General features: G+C 44.8%; 1 protein-coding gene and 2 long non-coding RNA genes across 15 annotated transcripts in view; all 3 read right to left on the bottom strand.

The window, feature by feature from the left end:
* The window catches only part of ADCY9 (adenylate cyclase 9), a 131,518-nt gene extending 130,779 nt beyond the window's left edge, over positions 1-739 (bottom strand). Inside the window, exon 1 of the mRNA XM_058711098.1 lies at positions 720-739. The gene's annotated coding sequence lies outside the window, so the exon portion shown is untranslated. The remainder of the gene's footprint in view (positions 1-719) is intronic.
* A 618-nt stretch (positions 740-1,357) lies between these two features.
* LOC131501254 (uncharacterized) overlaps positions 1,358-20,809 on the bottom strand; it is a 37,816-nt gene continuing 18,364 nt past the window's right edge. For 4 of the 13 annotated variants that reach the window (XR_009256716.1, XR_009256712.1, XR_009256717.1 and 1 more), the window contains 3 exons: positions 10,941-11,812; positions 9,179-9,257; positions 7,080-8,544 (listed from right to left, as the gene is read on the bottom strand). This is a non-coding gene — a long non-coding RNA (uncharacterized LOC131501254). Of the gene's footprint in view, positions 1,540-4,751; positions 5,377-7,079; positions 8,545-9,178; positions 9,258-10,940; positions 11,813-20,809 lie in introns of those variants that run through there. The other 9 variants (XR_009256715.1, XR_009256719.1, XR_009256722.1 and 6 more) reach the window with 9 other exon arrangements.
* Positions 16,762-18,141, bottom strand: LOC131501256 (uncharacterized). The gene is made up of 2 exons (XR_009256725.1): positions 17,240-18,141; positions 16,762-16,985 (listed from the first exon to the last, which is right to left on the bottom strand). It is a non-coding gene; the product is annotated as an uncharacterized LOC131501256 (long non-coding RNA).

Genomic DNA, 20,809 nt, shown 5'->3' with positions numbered 1-20,809 from the left:
ATTGTCTCTGCTGCAGCCAGGCCACAGTGCCCTTCCAGGGTGGGCGGGGGGAGGGGCTAACCTCATTTGACAACTCAGCCCTGAGCTGGGCTTCCTTTGAGTCCTTATCCACTGAGGCTGTGGCCACAGTACTGTCTACAGGAGGTGTGACCCCATCAGTGCCCGGCCAGAGACGGTGGCCATGCAGGAGCGCCCTGGCTGCAGACACAGGGACACGGCAGCGACCTGGCAGGTCTCCTTCTTCACTGGCTCCAGGTGGAGCTCAGAGACACGACTGGCCACATGCAATTCTGGACTGCCATTATATTCAACAGCCCCACTGTCTGCTCCCAGCAAGCACGGAAGGGGGATAAGACACGGGTGGGGAGAGAAAACGCCTCGAAGCCCTGCAAGTCCTGGGAGGGCCCTGGGAGGGGAGGAGCCTCCGGGGGACTCTGAAGACGCGGGCTGTGCTGGGAAGGTCGGGCAGGCCAGCTGGACTGCAGCGCAGAGGGGACATGAGCCAAGCAAGCAGCATGGGCAGGGTGGGACCATGTGGACAAGAGTCTCAGAAGCCTTTGGAGGATTCGTGAGGCAGAGTGCAGGTACCTGGGGTGCCCCTGCAGAGGAGGCTCGGCACAGAGCAGCTCAGCAGACCTCCCCCCACCCAGCTGTATCTGCCTACGAAGGTGGAACCTGGAGCGCTGGAGAAATGTGCTTGGGGTGAAGAAGAAACCTACCTCTCACCTGGGACCGATGATGTCATTCAAAAACGCAGACACGTCCCTGCCTGATGGCACCACGGCTCAAAGTCACGAGGCAGAGACACTTGAGGAGGTGGGGAAGGCAGGCGGGGGAAGCCAGGTCTGCCGAGGCTCTCTTGCGGAATCTGGGCGCGGCCACCCTACGCAGGGATTTGGAATGTGCCGCTGCCACGTGAATTCCTGGTGCATTTTTGAGGCTAAGGTGATTGTGAAGGTAGAAGCTGTCAGGAAAGAACGGCATCCTTCTCACGCAGGCTCTGACAGGCGGGCAGCGGGAGCTGGTTCCACCCAAGAGCTCACAGCCGGGTGACAAACGGATGTCATCCCCACCGGTGGCTCTAAAAGTGGCCCCTGGCTCATAAGCCTGGATCACACAGGGAGGCCAAGCAGACTTCGCTTGCCAATCCCCATGACGAAAAGGCCTAGGGACAAGGGGCAGTCATTCAGAAGAGGGCTTCCCGCTGGTCACGAAGCGAGGTCTGCTCTTTCTGATGGCCGGTTACCAGGGCGCCTGGCTGGCTCAGTCGGTGGGACATGCAACTCTTCATCTTGGGGCTGTGAGTTCAAGCCCCATGTTGGGTGTAGAGATTACTTAAAAAATAATAAATGATCTCTAATAACTGTGACTATAATGTTATATATATGCACCCATTCTTCCAGTTATGTAAATGCCAAGAAAGGATATGCACAGAGCAGAGGTCATTAGGCTAGAAGCTTGAGAATGTCACGGCCCCTGTTCCCTTTGTAACAGCATGGAGGCCTGGATACACTGAAAAATCCTCCTGTTCCACAATACCTAAAAAGAAAAAAAATTGTGGGGCACCTGGGTGGCTCAGTTGGTTAAGCTTCCGACTCTTGATCTCTGCTCAGGTCATGATCTCATGGTTTGTGAGATCGAGCCCCATGTTGGGCTCTGTACTGACAGCCCAGAGCCTGCATGGGATTCTCTCTCTCTCTCTTCTCTCTGCCCTTCCCCCACGCTCTCCCTCAAAACAAATAAAGGTTGTTTGTTTGGTTTTTTTTAGGTACATTCATATTGTTGTGCAACCATCACCACCACCAACTCCAGAACTTTACATCTTCCCACACTGAATCTCTGTCCCCATGAAACACTCATTTCTAGTTTCTGTCTGCCCCCAGTCCCTGGTAACCTCTGTCCTACTCTCTCTCTACGAATCTGACCATTCTAGTGCCTCATATAAGAGGAATCATGCACTATTTGTCCTTATGGGTCTGGCTTATTTCACTTAGCATAATGTTCTCAAGGTACATCTATATTGTAGAATGTGTTACAATTTCATCGCTTTTCAAGGTTGAAGGTACGCCACTGTACGTATGTCCCACAATCACTCATCAACGGACATTTGGATTGTTTCTACCCTTTTACTTTTGTGAATAATGCTGCTACGAACATCAGAGTTTCTGCTTTTTCTTGACTTCATTTTAGTGATTTTCTTCTAGAATTTTTTTTTTTTTGCATGTGAAAATTATCAATAGGCTTTTTCATAGTCTATTATCCCTGTGACCTCTGCTGCATTTATGGTTATATCCTTCTTTAAATTTTTCATATTATTGGGGTGCCTGGGTGGCTCAGTTGGTGAAGTGTCCAACTTCGGCTCAGGTCATTATCTCACATAATGAGTTCTAGCCCTGCATTGGGCTCTTTGCTGACAGCTCAGAACCTGGAGCCTGCTTCGGATTCTGTGTCTCCCTCTCTCGCTACCCCTCCTTCTCTCTCTCTCTCTCTCTCTCTCTCTCTCTCTCTCTCTCTCTCTCTCCTCAAAAATAAATAAACATTAAAAAAAGAAAAAGAAATGAAGTCTTCATATAACTTATTTGTGTCATCTTTTTTTCTAGATTGTCTTGTCAGAGACTTACCAACTGCTACTCTTTCAAATATCCAATCATATTAGTTAGAATTGGGTTCAGCTCCAGGTTAGAGAAAACCTCCAAATTACAGCAGCTTCCCACATTCTCACTGTGATATGAGCAGAAGGCTCATTCAGGGCCTGGCCTGGCAATCCAGACGGAGAGCCAGGCTCCCTAGATCCTGTCGCTCTTTCATTGGCCAACGAAAGAAAAGTCAATGTCCAATATCTGAAGGTCACCCTTTTGTCTAAGACAGTTTCTGGAAATCTAGACAGGAAGAAGGAGGAAGGAGAGAAGAAAGGCAGGCACACGGCACTTACGCTCATATCACACGGATCAGAACAGTCGTATGGCCAAATTACAGAAGGGTGGAGGGAATGTTTTGTTTGTCCTCTCCAAATCTGCATGCTATTGCTGCCACTCGCTTTACATCTACATATGTTATAAACTCCACACCACAAGATTTCTTTGCCATAGTCAATTATCTTTTGTTTGTTTGTTTGTTTGTTTGTTTGTTTTTGCGAGAGAGAGAGATGGAGCATGAGGAGGGGAGGGGCAGAGAGAGACGGAGACACAGAACTGGAAGCGGGTTCTAAGCTCCGCGCTGTCAGCACAGAGCCCGACGTGGTGCTCGAACTCACAAACTGAGATCATGACCTGAACCAAAGTCAGACGCTCAACTGAATGAATCACTCAGGCACCCCTGCCATAGTCAATTATCTTTTAAAGAAAATTTTTAAATGAGAAACGTTTCTGGGGCGCCTGGGTGGCGCAGTCGGTTGGGCGTCCGACTTCAGCCAGGTCACGATCTCGCGGTCCGTGAGTTCGAGCCCCGCGTCGGGCTCTGGGCCGACGGCTCGGAGCCTGGAGCCTGCTTCCGATTCTGTGTCTCCCTCTCTCTCTGCCCCTCCCCCGTTCATGCTCTGTCTCTCTCTGTCCCAAAAATAAATAAATGTTGAAAAAAAAAATTTAAATGAGAAACGTTTCTATTTCCCCTACTCCAGTGGTCTTCGTTTCTATATATACATCTAATTTTCCATCTGGTATCACTTTCTTCTGCCCGAAGAACATTCTCTAATATTTGATAGTACATTATCTACAAGAAAAAACTCTCAGCTTTTGTGTACTTGAAAAAGTTTTTTGAAAAATAATTTTACCACGCTGGATATAGAATTCTAGATGGATCGTTGTTTCTTTTGGTGCTTTAAAGGTGTTGTTCTGATGTCTTCTGGCTTCCGTCGTGTATGACAAGAAATCTGGAGTAATTCTAACCTTTGTTCTGTATTTTATATCTTTTTATCTCAAAATCTAAGATTTTTTTTATTATCACTGGTTTTCAGCAATTTGGTTATGATGTGTCTTGCTTTGGTTTTATGTTTATTCTGCATGGGATTCTTTAAGTGTCTTAGATCTGTCTATAACTCTCTTTATAGTTTTCATCAAATGAAGAAGACACTTTGGCCATTATCTCTTCAAATCTATTTCTTTCCTGACCTTCCTCTTTCTGGGACTTCTGTTACACACGATCACACATATACATCCTGCTCAACAATATCCCACAGGTCCAAGAGGATCTGGTGGGGTTTGCTTCTTTTTTTTTTTCCTACGCTTTAGTGTGGATAGAATCCATTACTGTGTTTACAAGTTCACTGATCTACTCTTCTGCAGAGTCTAATCTGTTGTTAATCCCATCTGACAAAATTTTCAGTGCCACAAGGACCACTTAGGATTTTTTTTTTTTTATATCTTATACTCTTCTCCACACTACATAATTTCCTTGAAGTCTTTGAGCATATTTACAATAAGTGTTTTAAATTTTTTTTAACTTTTATTTATTTTTGAGACAGAGAGAGACAGAGCATGAACGGGGGAGGGTCAGACAAGAGAGGAAGACACAGGATCTGAAACACGCTCCAGGCTCTGAGCTGTCAGCACAGAGCCCGACGCGGGGCTTGAACTCACGGACTGCGAGATCATGACCTGAGCCGAATTCGGACACTTAACTGACTGAGCCACCCAGGCACCCCTACAATAAGTGTTTTAAAGTCCTTGTCTATTAATCGTGTCACCTCTACAATTTCTGAGTCTATTTCCATTCACTGTTTTTGTTCCAGATTATGGATCACATTTGATTGCCTATTCTCATGTCAAATAACTTTTTATTGGATGATGGACATTATGAATTGTACATTGTTGAGTCACGGGATTTGTTGCCTTATTTTCGAGAGTATCAGGCTTTATTCTGATAGGAAGCTATGTTATTTACAGATGAGGTTAGTTCTCTCACAGAGTATTTTTAGGCTTTGTTTGGACATGTCTTGAATAGTCTTTACTGTAGAAACAATTCACTTCAACTAGTGAGGCTGACCCTTCTGGGGTCTCTGTAAATGCCCATGTGTTCAGTGAGGACTCTCCACTTCGTCTGGTCGGACCTGGAGTATTTCCCAGGCGTGGTTCAGTTTACAGCTCTGCAGTCGTCCCTGGACCTGCTTCGTGGAGTTTCACTCTGTGCATGTGTAGCATTAGTATTCAGGACTAGTCTCCAGATTTTTAGAACTCTTTCTCTGCATAGGATTCTCTTCTCTGGGGCTCTGTTCTGCAAATTCCAGCTGCTTCACACTCTCCACATGCCTATGTCTGTCTCCTCAACTTGGCAAGATTGCCATGCTCTGCTTGTGGTCTCCCTAATGGGCCCCTCGGGTATTCCAGAAATGCAGGCTGGCTTAATATCAGAAAATAAACTAATACAGTTAACCACAGTAACCTAGTAAACGAGGACATGACAACCTCAGTACAGAAGAAGAAAAATCAGTAACATCAATGAAATTCAATAACTCAATAATTTTTAAGCTTCAGCAAACTAGGAACAGAAACTTCCTTAACCTAACAAAAAAGTACCTACATGGGTGCCCGGGTGGCTCAGTCAGTTAAGCATTTGACTTCGGCTCAGGTCATGATCTCACAGTTCATGAACTCAAGCCCCGCATCAGGCTCTGTGCTGACAGCATGGATCCTGCTTGGATTCTCTCTCCCTCTCTCTCTCTCTCTCTCTCTGCCCCTCCCCCAATCGTGCTCATGCCCTCTCTCTCTCAAAAATAAATAAATAAATAAATAAATAAATAAATAAATAAATATTTTAAAAAGAAAATACAGTAAAACCTTGGATTGCTTGTAACTTGTGTGAGTGTTCCGCAAGACGAGCAAACATTTCTAATAAATTTTTTTTATTAATTTTATTATTTTTTTAATTTACATCCAAGTTAGTTAGCATATAGTGCAACAATGATTTCAGGAGTCGATTCCTTAATGACCCTTACCCATTGAGCCCATCACCCCTACTACAACCCCTCCAGGAACCTCTGTTCTCCATATTTAAGAGTCTCTTATGTTTTGTCACCCTCCCTGTTTTTATATTATTTTTGCTTCCCTTCCCTTGTGTTCATCTGTTCTGTGTCTTAAAATCCTCATACGAGTGAAGTCATACTATATTTGTCTTTCTCTGACTAATTTCACTTAGCATAATACCCTCTAGTTCCATCCACGTCGTTGCAAATGGCAAGATTTCATTATTTTTCATTGCTGAGTAATACTCCATTGTATATATATATCCCACATCTTCTTTACCCATTCAACCATCGATGGACATTTGGGCTCTTTCCATACTTTGGCTATTGCTGATAGTGCTGCTGTAAACATTGGGATGTGTGTGTCCCTTCGAAACAGCACACCTGTATCCCTTGGATAAATACCTAGTAGTGCAATTGCTGGGTCATAGGGTTGTTCTATTTTTAATTTTTTTAGGAACCTCCATACTGTTTTCCAGGGTGGCTTCACCAGTTTGCATTCCCACCAGCAGTGCAAAAGACGTCCTCTGTCCCTGCATCCTCGCCAACATCTGTTGTTGCCTGAGTTGTTAATGTGAGCCATTCTGACAGGTGTGAGGTGGTATTTCATTATGGTTTTGATTTATATTTCCCTGATTAGTGATGTTGAGCATTTTTTCATGTGTCAGTTGGCCATCTGGATGTCTTCTTTGGAGAATTGTCTATTCATGTCTTTTGCCCATTTCTTCACTGGATTATTTGTTTTTTGGGTGTTGAGTTTGATAAGTTCTTTATAGATTTTGGATACTAACCCTTTATCTGACATGTCGTTTGCAAATATCTTCTCCCATTCTGTCGGTTGCCTTTTAGTTTATTATTTCCTACATTTCTAGTAAATGCTGATTATTTCCTACATTTCTAATAAATTTTAACTTAATAAATGAGTGATGTCTTGCAATATGAGTAATGTGTGACACCGAATGTCACATGATCACAACTGAGCCGGTGGTTCTTGAAATTCACTTTGATATGTGAGTGTTTTGGATTACAAGCTTGTTTCTGGAACGAATTATGCTCACAAACCAAGATTTTATTAAATCTACAAAAAAAAAAAAAAAAAACCTATAGCAAAACTAACACATAGTTCTAAATACATAGCTGTAGCTTTATTTCTTTTCCATGCATTTTATCTTTTATTTATTTTTTCCCATCTTTTTTTATTATTTAAATTCAAGATAGTTAGCATATAGTGTAGTGTTGGTTTTAGGAGAATTTAGTGATTCATCACTTCCATATAACACCCAGCGTTCATCCCAACAAGTGTCCTCCTTAATGCCCATCACCCATGTAGCCCATTCCCCCCACCCACCTCCCCTCCATCAACCCTCAGCTTGTTGTCTCTATTTAAGAGTTTCTTATGATTTGCCGCCTTCTCTGTTTTTTTTTTCTTTTTATTTATATTCAAGTCAGTTAATACACAATGTAGTCTTGGCTTCAGGCCTAGCTGCAGTTTTAAATAGGGTGATCAGGTCTCACTGAGAAGGAAACATTTGCACAGAGATTTGAAGGCGGTGAGAGAGGGGACCATGTGGTTTTCTGGGGAACCACGTCACAGGCAGAGGGAGCCATCAGGGCAGCAGGAATGGGGTAGAGACCGAAGCCTGCCTGATGTGCTCCAGCAACAGGAAGGAGGCCAGTGTGGCCTAAGTCCAGAAAGCCAGGGAGAGTGGCAGATCAATTCAAAGAACCATGGGGGTGACAAGCCCCTGGACAGACTTGAGGTTTTCCTCTGAGCAGGACGAGGATCTGGAGAATTCAGAGAAGAACTGAGTGCGGTTCCATGATGTCTTAAATCTGTAAAAAGGATCCCCCTACCCACTGTGTTGAACGCCAAGCATAAGAAGACAGAGCAGGGGCGCCTGGGTGGCTCAGTAGGCTGAAGGTCCAACTTCAGCTCAGGTCATGATCTCATGGTTCGTGGGCTCAAGCCCCACGTCGGGCTCTGTGCTGACAGCTCGGAGCCTGGAGCCTGCTTCAGATGCTGTGTCTCCCTCTCTCTCTGCCCCTCTTCCGCTTGTGCGCTCTCTCTCTCTCTCTCTCTCTCTCTCTCTCTCTCTCAAAAATAAATAAATATTAAAAAGTTTGAAAAACAAAAAACGCAGAGCAGAAGCAAGAAAACCAGCCAGGAGGCTGCTTCTGTAGCCCCAGTTGTGAAATGACGGGAGCCTGGTCCAGCACAGCTCCAGCAGAGGCAAGTAACATTGGTGAGATGACACATACATGCTCAAAGCAGGGCCAGCCGGTCTGCTCGTGGATCTGATGAAGAATGTGAAACAAGAGTCAAGACGCCTCCAAGGCCATCAGCCAGAGCAGCTGGAAGGTTGGAGGATGGGGCAGACAGGCCTAAAGGGGGACATTACCCTGGCTGCTTCCCCTGTGTCCATGAAAGTGAGCAGATGGCAACACTCCAAAACCCTCTAATCACATCCAGCAGCGGTCTGCCGGCCACACGGCCTCGTGTCTGTAATTAGCTCCCGGGGCAGCCCCTTGAACCAGCAGGCAGTGTGCTTGCTTATGTCAGCAGCCAGTGCGGCACGCATTTCAGACCACTAGCAGAGGTGGGAAAGAAATGATTAGCACGTGAGGTTCCCTCCGTGAAAGTGGAGTTAAATTCGGACTTTTGTCCTGTAATTTGCAACAATGATTTGACAATAGCTTATTTGAGAGATGATTTGCGGTCATGGAATAATCACAGAATACACAGGATACTTTACAATTATTAACTCTTTGTGGTGTCCAAATTCCAGTGATCAGTTCATTAAGTTGGCTTGGCTCCAAAAGTTAGTCAATGAATATTTTATTGAGTACCTACTATGTGCCTCCATACTGAGAACCATGGTAAGGCCATAATAATACCAGTCTGCTCACTGTGTGATTACCATCATTTTCTTACTTAACACTATCAAAATAGCATACTTGTATTTTAAAATGGGCATATTTATATCCAAACACAGCAATCCATTGAATTCATCTATTCTCTGCAGTTGGAGCCTTCATGTCTGCTCTTCTATAAACCACTAACAGGTTTTTCTCAAAGACCCATGACCCAGGCACCTAGGTCAGAGCTAGGTGTCACATTTGTCATGATACACATAGGCTCGAAAAAAATGGATGAGCTGGGAGTGCTATTTTGTTTTGTTTTTCAACCACATTTAATTCTATCAAGGCCAGCAGAAAACTCACTTGGACTTGGTCTTCTCTTCTGTCCTTTCACCATGTAATCAAACTAGGTTGTCAGGAAACATCCACTCCTCTGTGTTACCTGTGTTCAAGAAGAGGAAGATAATATTTAAGATGGAGTCTGCCTTTTCAGTCTAGGAAACCCCCCCTTCCAGCAGCAGAGGCCTCAGGAAGTGAAGCTGGAAAACACATGCGCAAAGAGTGAAACCCACTGGTTGAGAAAGGCGATGCAGACCCCCTCTGCATGCCAAGTCTATTCTAAGACAAAGTCTTGGTGCCTCTCCTCCTGGTCCCAGACACACACCCCCCATCCCTGCAGGAACAGCAGAGCCAGGATCCACACGAAGAGATGCTCATCATCGCTCATCATCACTCATCATCAGGGAAACACAAACCAAAACCACAGTGAGACGTCACTTCACGCAAGTCAGGATAGCTAAAATCAAAAACATAAGAAATAACAAGTGTTGAGGGGTGCCTGGGTGGCTCGGTCCACGAAGCCTCGGTCATCATCGAGGCTCAGGTCATCACCTCACAGTTCGTGGGATCCAGCCCCACGTTGGGGCTGTCAGCGCAGAGCCTGCTTGGGATTCTCTCTCTCCCTCTCTTTCTCTCTTAAAATAAATAAACATGAAAAACAAACAAACAAAAGAAATAACAAGTGTTGGTGAGGATGTGGGGAAAAGACAACCCTCATGCGTTGCTGGTGGGATCGTAAATTGGCACAGGTGCCATGGAAAACAGTATGGAGGTTTCTCAAAGAATTAAAAATAGAAGTACCCTATAAACCAGTAATTCCCTTCTGAGTATTTCTCCAAAGAAAATGAAGCACTAATTCAAAAAGATATATGCACCTCTATGTTTATTACAGCATTATTTACAATAGCCCAGATATGGAAACAACCTAAGTGTCCATGGATAGATGAACAGTTAAGAAGATGTGTGTGTATGCAAAGGGGATGAAGAGATACAAATTTCCTGTCAGAAAATAAATATATGACAGGGATGGAAACTACAGGAAAAAAGGAAGCAGAGAATCAGCAGAAAAGCCCCCCAAAAGCTGAGCCTATGCAAACCTGAAGCACATGAAATCCATTTGCACCTTTTCTGTGTGTCTGTCTCCCTCATCGAAAGCGCTCCTTGACCTCTCAAGGGGGTCCAGAAGACAGGACACTAGACCTGAGATTAACCCAGTTGAATGAAAGTTGCTGGCTGGGTGCCTTGGGTAAGTCACCGTTTAGTTCTCTGCGTCTCAAATTCCTCTCCTGCGAAATGAGGCTATTCCAATACCTTCCTTGCCCATCTCAGAGTTTTGCGAGACCCAAATGGAGAAACAAATGGGGAAGTGCTTTGTATGCAATAGCGGAACACAGGCTGGAAAAATGTAGTGTGTTATTACTGTCAGTCTTAGCTCGGCCCCGGACAGTGTGACCTTGGGAAAGTTACTAAGTTCTCTATGCTTCCACAGCTGTAAAGCAGGGAAAATATTACCTACTTGAGACCATTAAAATAGGGATTAAATAAGACAGTTAATAGAAGAAGACACTTGGCTTTCCCAAGCTTGAGGGAGGGCGTCGCCTCCTAAATAAGAAGATAAGGACTTGCTAAAGGAAAGCTCTGCATCCTCTCACCCTTCCTCCTTCCTTCCTGCCTGGAATGGAAGTGTGAGACCTGGCAGTGCAGCGGCCACTTTGCAATCATGAGACAAGAGGCTTGAGAATGAAGGTCTCTACGAAGGACAGAGGAACAGCGAAGTAGAAAAAACCTGACAGGTGCCTGGGTGGCTCAGTTGGTTAAGCATCCGACTTCAGCTCAGGTCACGACCTCATGGTTCGTGGGATCGAGCCCCACATCAGGCTGTCTGCTGTCAGCATGGAGTCTGCTTTGGATCCTCTGTCCCTCTCTCTGCCCCTCCCTCACTCATGCTCTCTCTCTCTCTCTAAAATAAATAATCATTAAAAAAAGTAAATGAATATAACAAAAGCAGTGCAAGACTTGTACCACGAAAATTACAAAACATTGTAAACCAGAGAGTAGATCAGTGGTTCCCAGGGTGGGGGCTTGAGGTGGGTGGGGAGTTTCATCACCTCTTTCAGAGGTGATGAAAATGTTCTGGAAAGATGGTGATGAGGGCTGTACAAGTTTGTGAATATGATAACCGCCACCAAATCGCACACTTTAAAAGGGTTTCATGGAATGTGAATTATATCTCAGTAACAAAGAGTGAATGAAGAGGAAAAACATAAACAAAAAAGTGAAGGAGACTGCTTACTCAGAGCCCCTTGCAGACTTCCATATGAATCCAATCAACTGACCCCTCAATCCAAAGACACATTCATGGAAATTTCCATCAGGGATAACTTGAAAATTATGCTCATATTGCCTCCTCTTTGGGAGCAATCCAGGCATCTCTCCTCGGTGCTTATGTTGACCTGGCTCATAAAGCAATGAAAAAAAGAAAAAGAAAAAATACACCTCACCGTTTGCACCCACCAAGTTTGCAATACCAACTCAGTAACAACAGTCCAGGCCTTTTCAACGGATTTGCGGTGCTGGTCCTCTTTGACTCTGTACCTGTGATGTCCAAGGTGGCAAATACTAATGTTGTGGTCTGATAAGAAGATTGTGGTCTGATGCCTGTATTCACAATTGAAGGAAGTATGAAATATCCATTAGGAGCTAATAAAAATAAAGATGTAATTTTTTCCATCCAAAATAACCTCATAAGATATAAGACACTTTGTGCAGTTCCTGGCATACAGTAAGTGCTCAATAAATGTTGGCGACTACAGTTATTTGCAAATGCCAGTAGACGTGTTAGAAAATTCAAAAGCCGTCGGTTGTGGTTTCCCTGTTGACTTCCTTCCCTCCTCTCCAAGGCCCCAATACTTGGCTAAGCCCCATGCAGCCTTCTGCTGTCCTCACAGATGACAAGCTAAGGTCCTGTAAACTGACTCAAACTGAGTGATCAGCGGCTAATGGAGCCTCAGCATGTCCCCTCTTTCCCCTTCCCTCTGCTGCCTGTTCTTGGACGAATCATTGCTTCAGGCTCTATCACATCTTAGTCATCTGAACTCACCGCTACGTGGGTATGTGAACGCATCAACTTTCATCAAGGAAAAGGACCTTGCTGCCTCCCAAACTGTTTCTCCAGGAAGGAGGAGGATGGGTCCCTGGGGAGACAGTGTGGTCTGCACGGCAGCAAAGCAAACCAGCCCACCTGAGGGACTGGACTTCTGGCTTGGACCCCAACACAGTAACTAAGGACAGAGCCCTCGGGCTCTCCCAGCATCAACACCCACCCCGGAGGCACCCTCAGGCTCCACCCACATCCTCCACCCTGGACCCCTTGCTCCCAGCTATCCTCTGACCTAAAGGCTGGGCTGGGGGGACCTAGGGTGCTGGACACACCCAGGATGTTCTCACCACTCCCCAGAGCCAAAACACCCTGCTCCAAAAACAAGAGAAGTGAAACCTGCAAATAATCAAAACTTGTTTCCAGACCTTCAGAGTTCTCCCGCCCTGACCCATCCATTGCGTGAGTGTGTGTGTGTGTGTGTGTGTGTGTGTGTGTGTACAGACACCAAAGATACAGATGATCTGTAAAGACAGCTATAGATATATGGATAATAGATATACAGACACGATCTCAGTGTAACACATTGCACATGTTTTCTGATTTGTATTTTTTTTTATTTGAGAGACGGCAAGAGAGAGCAGGGAAGAGGGGCAGAGGGAAGGAGAGATAAGCAAGCAGGTTCTGCACTCAGCCCGACATGGAACTTGATCCCACAACGCTGGGATAATGAACTGAGCCAAAACCAAGAGTCAGACGTTCAACCGACTGAGCCATCCGGGTGCCCCTACAGAGACTTTTTAAAACTTAGCTAAGGTGGCCAGCTGCCAGGAGACTAAGGTAAGGCTGGTGCCACATCCCCCACCAGCACAGCACCCAGCCCCCCCTCCTTCTGAGACCCTCCTCCCCCCACAGGCTCCAGCTCCCCCCAAGGATCCTGCCCTTCAACACCAGGGAACTAAGCAGCTCTCCCTGTCTTCCCTTCCCATGTGTAGGCCGCGCTCATTGAGCCAGGGGCCTCTGCGTCCTCACCCTCAGCGTCCACCCCTGGAAGCACACGCGCATGCACGGGATTGAATCTGACTCCTCCAGCCTGGCTCGGAAGTTTGGATGCAGCCAGCAGCCGAGAAGTGCTGGCTGAATAAACGAGCAAATCCAGTGACATTTTTACATCTCGCAAATGCTAATTGCCTTTGGGTACTCACTGATATGCTCTAAGTTTAAAAATTAGGACACTGGGGGACGCCGGGGCGGGGCTGAGTCAGTTAAGTGTCCAACTTGGTTTTCGGCTCAGGTCATGATCTCATGGTTTGTGAGTTTGAGCCCCACATCGGGCTCCACGCTGACAGCACGGAGCCTGCTTGGGATTCTCTCTCTAGCCCTCCCATGCCCCTCTCCTGCTTGTGCTTGCTTTCTCGCTCTCACTCTCTCTCTCCCTAAATAAATAAACTTAAAAAAATTAGGACACTGACTGTATGACAGGCACCTATTTTTTATTGTAGTAAAATACATGTAAAATTTACCATTTTAACCATTTGTGAGTACCAGTTCTATGGCATGAAGCACATTCACAATGTCATACAACTCTCACCACCATCCACCTGAAGAACTTTTTCATCTTCCAAAGCAAAATTCCACCTCCATTAAACACAAACTCCTCGTTTCCCCTCCCCCAGTCCCTGGCAGCCACCTTCCTACATCGTTCCATGAATTTGACCGCTCTAGGGAAATCATTCAGTATTTGTCTTTCCATGTCTGACTTCCCTCACTTAGCACGTCTTCAAGGTTCATTCATGTTGTAGCACGTGTCAGAATCACATTTTTTTTTGTTTGTTCGCTTATCTGTTTTGAGAGAGAGAGCAAAATTTCCCGGGGGAAGGGCAGAGACAGAGAGAAAGAGAGAGAAAGAATCCCACGCAGGCTCCACATAGTCAGTGTGGAGCCCAACGCGGGGCTCAAACTCACGAAACGTGACATCATTACCTGAGCCAAAATCAAGAGTCGGTCACTTAACTGAATGAGCCACCCAGGAGCCCCAGAATCACACAATTTTTAAAGACATCAACTTTTTTTTTTTTTTTTTCAACGTTTTTTATTTATTTTTGGGACAGAGAGAGACAGAGCATGAACGGGGGAGGGGCAGAGAGAGAGGGAGACACAGAATCGGAAACAGGCTCCAGGCTCCGAGCCATCAGCCCAGAGCCTGACGCGGGGCTCGAACTCACGGACCGCGAGATCGTGACCTGGCTGAAGTCGGACGCTTAACCGACTGCGCCACCCAGGCGCCCCAAAGACATCAACTTTTTGATGACCTCCTATTGTGGGCAGGGTTCCAGCTAAAAGTGAACAAAGGTAAATGACAGTCGCTGCTCCAACGCCGCCGAATCTACGAATCTCCATATGAAAGGGTCCGATGTGCTACTAAATGAGAGACCACCAACACAGCTGGCCTTCCTCATCACCCTTGAAAATGGCTTTCTACACTCCAGCCTGCAGACTGCAGACTATTTTCCAGGTGAATCTAGCAATTCTAGAAGAAAGTTTACAAATGAAATTGGCTAATGGGAGAAGTTTCAGGCCACACTGGGGCTATGACTAAACAACAGATACAAGTCTTCTGTCCACTCCTTGGGTCACGCTCTGGAACGGCATGAAGTGGCCACTTAGTCTACTGCTCTCCCAGGAAATTCTAAAAGGTGCCAAGACTCTCCATACAGTAAGACTTCCCCTTCGCCACCCACCACCACTACTGTGCCTGCTGTGTGGCCACTTAGAAGGCCTTGGATGGGATGCGGGTCTGAGCTCCACAGTGGTGGGAAATAGAGTCAGGGAGGTGGCATTTATTTTTGAACTTCTACTCGAAGCCAAGTACCACACTAGGTGCTTCCACACGTAGTATCTCAATGAATAATCTCAACGATCAAGGACAAGAGATGCCATCACCTCATGTTCACAAACGCAGAAACTGAGGCTCAGATGAGCCACGAGACAGACCACCCAAGGACGCACAGCTAATTAGTATCAGAATTAGCAAACAAATTCGAGCTTGTCAACCTCAAAGCTGTTTTCGTTCACCCATGATGCCTCTCCTTCCGTGATGGGGAGTGATGCCTTCCTCGTCTCCAGCCCCGCCCCCTGCTCCCCCACCGAAGACCCCAGAGGTACATCTTGAGAAAGACACCAATGATAGGACCAGCGAAAAGCACAAGGAAATGTGTCACCCTCCACCTCACAGGAACCATAAAGGGGGCTGGGGAGTCCCTCCAAAGAGGACTATCTGGAAAGGACAAGACTTCTATGAGCCCTTAAATGACAAAGGAGCAAATTCCTACAGCATTGACAGCTTAAGCATGGGCAGGGCTTCTGACTCAAATGAAGAATGCTCAGGCAGCTTTCCTAATTAATGATGGTTGAGTCATAAGAAGAAAGAAAAGTTGGCTCCAAGCTGATTCTCAGAGAAAGGTGCCCTCTGTGAAGTGCCTGAGGAGGCGTCTCCTGCAGCCGTATCCCCCACTCTCTCCTCCAATCCTGATGCCACACCTTCTGGCACTTTCTTGTGGGTAGAGGCTGCAAAAAAGCAGGCGGCCTATCCCAACAGGCTTGGGAGAACTCGCTTTGGCCAACCAAATGATTGGTGAGGGTTTTGGCTGGAAAGGCATTTCCACATGGCGAAATGGAGCGTGGCTGCTCTTGGATACAAGCCACAGTATAATGTGAGGGGCAACAGCAACTCTGACAGAAAAACCTATCCCCATGGATGTCAATACTCCTGAGATTTCACCTTTAAATATGTCTTTCTTGGGACACCTGGGTGGCTCAGTCGGTTAAGCATCCGACTTCCGCTCAGGTCATGACCTCACGGTTCATGTGTTCAAGCCCCGCATCGGGCTCTGGGCTGACAGCTCAAAGCCTGGAGTCTGCTTCAGATTCTGTCTCCCTCTCTGCCCCTCCCCGGCTCTCTCTCTCTCTCTCTCTCGCTCAAAAATAAATAAACATTTTTTTTAAATTAAAAAAAAATGTCTTTCTCATAAAGTTATCATCAGCCTTATAACTATTACAAATTCACTGTTATCCCAATCAAAATCCCAGCATTGTTTTTCCATGGGACTTGACATAATTCACCTTAGACTCATACGGAAGATCACTGACTAAAGAATGTCTAAGAAAATGTGAAGAAGAAGAACCAAGTGGGAAGACTTTATACTCCTGGTATCAGAAATTATTGTAGCACTATAACGATTAAGGCAGTGTGTTTCTTTTTTTTTTTTTCTTTTAGCATTGAGAATCCTTTATTCAGTTATTCCCTATCACAAGAATATTTTAGGGTACCTGAAAAGAAAATATCAAGAATTGTCTCTCCTAAAGAAAGTTATAGGATTCTAAATATAGTTGCAAAGATATTCCTATTTCAAATAATTCTTAGGGCAAAGAATATAGAATTTTGTTATGCTACTAAGCATATTGATTTACATAAAATTTCAAAAGCATTAAAAACTTTTGAGACATGGTATTCTGCTAATACATGTTTTAATTGATACTTAAAAAATCCGAGTACAATATTTTTTATACAACAAATGCAGAGATCTTAGGTGATAAAAGAGTTGTGACAATTGTTTACACTGCTGTGATCACAGAAAACAACATATACAAGTATTTCATCATATTAGAAAGTTCTTCTGTGTCTCTTTTTCTGTTCCCTCATCTCCCTCACCTTAAAAGCCACTACTGGGGCGCCTGGGTGGCGCAGTCGGTTAAGCGTCCGACTTCAGCCAGGTCACGATCTCACGGTCCGTGAGTTCGAGCCCCGCGTCAGGCTCTGGGCCGATGGCTCGGAGCCTGGAGCCTGTTTCCGATTCTGTGTCTCCCTCTCTCTCTGCCCCTCCCCCGTTCATGCTCTGTCTCTCTCTGTCCCAAAAATAAATAAAAAATGTTGAAAAAAAAAAAAAAAAAATTTAAAAAAAAAAAAAAAAAAGCCACTACTCTCACACTTCCATGACTATATGTGAGTTTATGTTTGGGAATTTTATTTAAATAAGATTATACAGGACTTCGTCTTTTATGACAAGTTTCTTTCACGCAGTGTAATTTTAATGTTTATATAATTTATTAAATTTATTTTTTTTAATTTATCTCCAAATTAGCATATAGTGCAACAATTATTTCAGGAGAAGATTCCTTGATGCCCCTTACCCAGTTAGCCCATCCCCCCTCCTACACCCCTTCCAGTAACCCTCGATTTGTTCTCCATATTTATGAGTCTCTTATGTTTTGTTCCCCTCCCTGTTTTTATATTATTTTTGTTTCCCTTCCCTTATGTTCATGTTTGTCTCTTAAAGTTCTCATATGAGTGAAGTCACATGATTTTTGTCTTTCTCTGACTAATTTCGCTTAAGATAATACCCTCCAGTTCCATCCACATAGTTGCAAATGGCAAGATTTCATTCTTTTTGATTGCTGAGTAATACTCCATCGTATATATATACCTCATCTTCTTTATCCATTCATCCGTCGATGAGCATTTGGGCTCTTTCCATACTTTGGCTATTGTTGATAGTGCTGCTGTAAACATTGGGGTACATGTGTCCCTTTGAAACAGCACACCTGTATCCCATGGATAAATACCTAGCAGTGCCATTGCTAGGTCATAGGGTAGTTCTATTTTTAGTTTTTTGAGGAACCTCCATACAGTTTTCCAAAGTGACTGCACTAGCTTGCATTACCAAGGACAATGTGGTTCTAATAGCACAGGGGTTGACAATGGACCAATGAACTGACTAGAGAACACAAAACCCATTCAAATGTGGAAACTTGATAAATATCAGAAGTGGCTGTACATATTGGAAGAAGTGTCGACTGTTCAAAGTGTTGGTATTACATAAAAAAGTCTTTCTTTGGGGCGCCTGGGTGGCGCAGTCGGTTGAGCGTCCGACTTCAGCCAGGTCACGATCTCGCGGTCCGTGAGTTCGAGCCCCGCGTCAGGCTCTGGGCTGATGGCTCGGAGCCTGGAGCCTGTTTCCGATTCTGTGTCTCCCTCTCTCTCTGCCCCTCCCCCGTTCATGCTCTGTCTCTCTCTGTCCCAAAAAAAAATAAACTTAAAACGTTGAAAAAAAAATTAAAAAAAAAAAAAAAGTCTTTCTTTGGGCTCCTTTCCCCAGGAGAAGTCTTCTTGGGAGGAGAACATTCATCACCTCCTGGTAAAGTGTCAGGCACAGAATTAAATGGATCTTGAAGGTCACATTATCCTTCTCAGTGCAGGAGTCTCTGAGTATCTGCTTGTATATTCCAGGGATGTGAAAAGCATAATCAAGAAAGGAAGGCTGTTCCATGGATATATGGCTCCTGTAAAGTTCTTTATATTAAGCCAAAATATTTTCCCATAGCTTTTCCCCCTCCCCATATGGCACTGGGGACAAAGGTCCATCTTCAAGGCTGTCTAGCAAGCCCTCGAGCATCTCCTGAGGACTCCAATTCTCTCAGTCATGCTTGTGGCAGGACGTTCAATGCACATCCCCCCACCCCAACTCCCCAACTTCCAGGATGCCTCTGATGGGCCCACTCCAAATTATCAGTAAGACTTCTGCCTGTGTATGCTATTTGTGTACACACACACACACACACACACACACACACACACACCCTAGTAAGGGAGGGAAAAGCAAAAGGCTCCAAACTGAGGTAACACAACAGACCCAAAGGGAGACTCAGATGTGTTAGCTGGGTGTTCCTGGATGTAAGAAGTAGCAGTTCTCTCCAGTTAGCTCATGCAAGTGGGCGGGCAATATGTTAGACTACTTGTGGAAATATGGAACAGAGGAGCCTTGGCCATAGGGCCAGCCCTCAAGGACCGCTTGGAAAAATCAAACCTGAATTTTATGAGAAGATCAGGAATCCCAAGAAAGTGAGGCTTCTACTGGAAATCCAAGGCAGCTGTGGAAACCAGGCCATCTGGTAGACCCCCAAGCAGCAGGCCTTCACAGACCCTGCTCCAGCGCTCTGCCATCAGAATCAGTCAGAGTTCTCCTCTCATACTCTGCTTCTTCCCATCCATCTCTTCTCTTCTCCTCTTCCAAGTATGTGGTTGATTCTGCCGAAGTTCCCAGTTCACTAAGGCACAGCTCTCCTAGCCAGGACCCTGTGGAAGTCACTGGCCACTGCTGCTCAGGTAACAGCCAACAGAGGCTCATCAACAGCTGGAGGCACTGCAGTTTCTCTAGCTGGGGAGGGGGATGGGGAAAGAGTGAGCAGGACCAGCCTGTGCCTGACCTTCATAGTACAGCTGGTGCCCAGAAGAGACGACTAAAAAGGTGTTCATCTCAGTTCGTGGAGGGAATAAGAGAACACAGACTCTTGGCTGTTATGTCCTCAGAGAATGGGCTTAATTCTGAAATCCAGATGGAGGGGACTCACTAAGAAACATCCCGTGTGACCAGCTGCTTCTTGTTGGTGATCAACCCAAAACAGCAGCCCCAGTGTCTACCCATCTACCACCTTCTACCATCTACACCCTCTGTGGTGTCCAGTTTCCTCTATTACAATACAAATGCCACTTAGAAATAAATTTAACCAAAGATGTACAAGACTTCTTTGCTAAAGACCACCAAATGTTATTGAGGAAAATAAAAGACCCAAATAAATGTACAGATGTACCATGTTCATGGATTGTAGGACTCAATATTGTTAAAATGTCAATTCCCTCCAGATTGATCTATAGATTCAGTGTAATCCCAATATAAATTCCAGAAGGAATTTTTCTAGAAATTGACTAGCAGCCAATTAGGTAGAAATTTAAGTAGTCAATTTTGTAGAAATAAGAAGGACTAGAATAGCCAAAATAGTCTTAGTAAAGAATAAAGTTGAAGGGCTTATAGTAGCTGATTTTAAGATTTACTACAAACAACAATAATCGACACAGTTTGGTATTAGCATGAGGGTACACAAAGACACCAATGGAACAGGAAACATCATCCAGAAATAGAACTACACATATATGATCAATTGATGTTCAACAAAGAAAGCAAGATAATTCAATGGGGAAAGACAAATATCTTCAACAAATGGGATGAAAAAATTATCTACCCAAAAGGGAAAAAATGAACCACAACTCCATGTATCACATGGAAAACTTAAGCTGGATCCTAGACATAAAGGAAATACAGCATCTTAAAAAAAAATAGAAAATATTGGGGCTTCTGGGTGGCTCAGTCAGTTAAGCATCCGACTTCAGCTCAGGTTATGATCTTGCAGTTTGTGAGTTTGAGCCCCACTTCGGGCTCTGTGCTGACAGCTCAGAGCCTGGAGCCTGCTTCGGATTCTGTGTCTCCCCCTCTCTCTGCCCCTCCCATGCTCATGCTCTGTCTCTCAATAATAAATAAACGTTAAAAAAATTTTTTTTAATTGAAAATATCTCCATGACCTTGAAGTAGGCAAACACTGCTAAGGTAAAACACTAAAAGCACTAACCATTAAAAAAAAATTTTATAACTAAAATTCATTTTAAAAATTTAAAATTTTCAACACCCCAATCCTAATAGCTACAATTAAACAGACTGACAACACCG

This window comes from Neofelis nebulosa, chromosome 18 (assembly GCF_028018385.1).
Source record: "Neofelis nebulosa isolate mNeoNeb1 chromosome 18, mNeoNeb1.pri, whole genome shotgun sequence".
NCBI lineage: Eukaryota > Metazoa > Chordata > Mammalia > Carnivora > Felidae > Neofelis > Neofelis nebulosa.
The sequence above is the reverse complement of the archived record's forward strand: the minus strand, read 5'-3'. Positions and strand labels throughout refer to the sequence as shown.